The 2,352-nt window shown below is 38.3% G+C and overlaps 1 protein-coding gene across 4 annotated transcripts in view; it reads left to right on the forward strand.

The window, feature by feature from the left end:
* The window catches only part of LOC107688764 (nuclear factor of activated T-cells 5-like), a 27,230-nt gene that overhangs the window by 12,375 nt on the left and 12,503 nt on the right, over positions 1 to 2,352 (forward strand). The window lies entirely within an intron of this gene.

The raw sequence follows: 2,352 nt of genomic DNA on the forward strand, positions 1-2,352 counted from the left end.
GCGGAGGGCTCGGAACCGCCACTCCTGATCGTCCCTCAGGCCCAGCAGTGCCTGATGGTGCTCCTGGTGAAGACCCGCAAGCGATTGAATGACCTCCGCAAATGGCAATCCTGGCGGGGACTGCCTGACGGCGGCGGCTTCTTCTTCCTTCCCGGGTTTCGGCACCAGTGTGATATGGTTCACTAGGGTGGAAGGAAGAAGACAGGGTCGGCGTACTGGGAAGCGAGCTTTATTTATTCTCTTGCACACACCACAGAAAACGGCGCTCACTCAGCGCTTCCAATCTCACGGTCAATAACTCATAACACAACTTGACATATGATTTCATGCTTCTATCTCCCGTCTCCCCGGGTGGCTCGCGTTCCCAGTCAGTTTTACAACGAAGCACACAGCGCCTTCACGACATGGTGGCGGCCACAACAATACTACAGCGAGAATAAAAGTTACGCCTTCTTTCTTTGCGGGAACATTTGGGTGGCATTATGCAAATCTTTCCACATAGTGACGTAGACATGTGGGGGCGTGTTAGAACGAGCCGTTTTAGGTAGGTGTGGCTGACTCTTAACTTTTATAAAGAATATCTCTTTGGATTTGAGACTTTAGTCTTTGCAACTTTACAGATCTTCTTTATGCACCAAGAGCTTGTAACACTCCAAAGAGAAAGGAAAAATTTAAATCGCATCATATGACCCCTTTAAAAATCTTACTGATCCCAAACTTTTGACTGGTAGTGTATGTCAGCCTATAGTTTGATATAAGGTAAACATTAATTTATTTGTTTTTTTTTCTTAAATATTATATAGTTTTATAGGAGGTTTCATAGACTTGGAAAATTCATTTTTCAGAAGTTTGTAGGTACAGACATCTGTTATGTTTGTTCTTGGCAATTTTTATGAGTTTTTTTTGTAATAGTGTTCATATCGATATCGGAATTATATCGTATCGACCGAAATTAAGAAATATATTGTGATATAAATTTTGGCTATATCGTCCAGCCCTAGGATGAATCTTTATTTAGCAAAGCTTGATAATAATAATTATAATTAGAGTCATAAAGTGTCAGAAGCATACAGTGTAATCAAACAGAAATAAACCGTTGAGAGTAAAAACAGTATTGTTTTGTTATGGGAAGTAACGCTGTTGTTATGTTTGGCCCAGTCACCTGTTAAGGGTTTACAGGTAATGTGAGAGAAGCTGTCATGGTAATATTCCTTCAGTGCTTCCCTATCAACAGCACTGTAATCATCAGCATGCTGAACGAGACACATGGGCCTCATGGGACGTAGTAGTGTCCCTAGATGGAGCTCTGGGAATCACAAACACCTCCTCTGCTTATTAAATATCTGCTGCTGCGCAAGAAAGAGGACGTGCCCAGTGTTAATACGTTATGATATAACTACATGTGCTGGACCTGCAGCGTTCCAGTTTTTTTTTATTTTTTATTATGAAGCATATGAGATGAGGCAATATTCTAACTGCTGACAATATTTTTGTGAAATTTTAAATATTTATTTAATCGGCTGGCTAATACAGCAGTAAATCATGTTTGTTATATAGCTTTTGTTGTTTCTTTTTTGACATTTTTATTTCAAATGTTGTCTTGGCAACTAGTTGAAATAAAAAAAAAAGTGTCATATTTAAGTTAATGTTTATTTTATATAAGTATATGAAAAGGTTTTCTTTATGGTTTTATTGAAAACCTTTGTACACAATATCATAATTGGATCATGTTATGAATTGCACATAACATTTTATCTATACATCTTTTGAGAGGGGGAGATCTTTTAGTCATGTGGTAACATGATAACTTGATTATTGTTAAACTCGCCTACACAATTCACAGACTGTAATTTATTTGGCACACACCGATATTTTTGATGCATTTGTCTTGATCAGGGATATTTATTAAACCTGGATTTAGTTAAACAGTAAAAAAAAAAAAACCTACATGTTCAGTGTTGCTTAAAGGGGTCATATGATGCTGCTAAAAAGAACATTATTTTGTGTATTTGGTGTAATGAAATGTGTTTATGCAGTTTAAGGTTAAAAAAAAACATTATTTTCCACATACTGTACATTATTGTTTCTCCTCTATGCCCCGCCTTTCTGAAACGCGTCGATTTTTACAAAGCTCATCGGTCTGAAAAAGCGAGGTGTGCTCTGATTGGCCAGCTATCCAGTGCGTTGTGATTGGCCGAATACCTCAAGCTTGTGATGGAAATGTTACGCCCCTTTACTATACTGTGATGCTGTGTCCCGGTGCGATGAGACATAAACATTAAAACCCATTATAAACGAGGCATTTGTTGCATCCAGTGGGGACGGATTATAATGACTTATACTGTCTTTTTA

This window comes from Sinocyclocheilus anshuiensis, unplaced genomic scaffold (assembly GCF_001515605.1).
Source record: "Sinocyclocheilus anshuiensis isolate Anshui unplaced genomic scaffold, SAMN03320099.WGS_v1.1 scaffold669, whole genome shotgun sequence".
NCBI lineage: Eukaryota > Metazoa > Chordata > Actinopteri > Cypriniformes > Cyprinidae > Sinocyclocheilus > Sinocyclocheilus anshuiensis.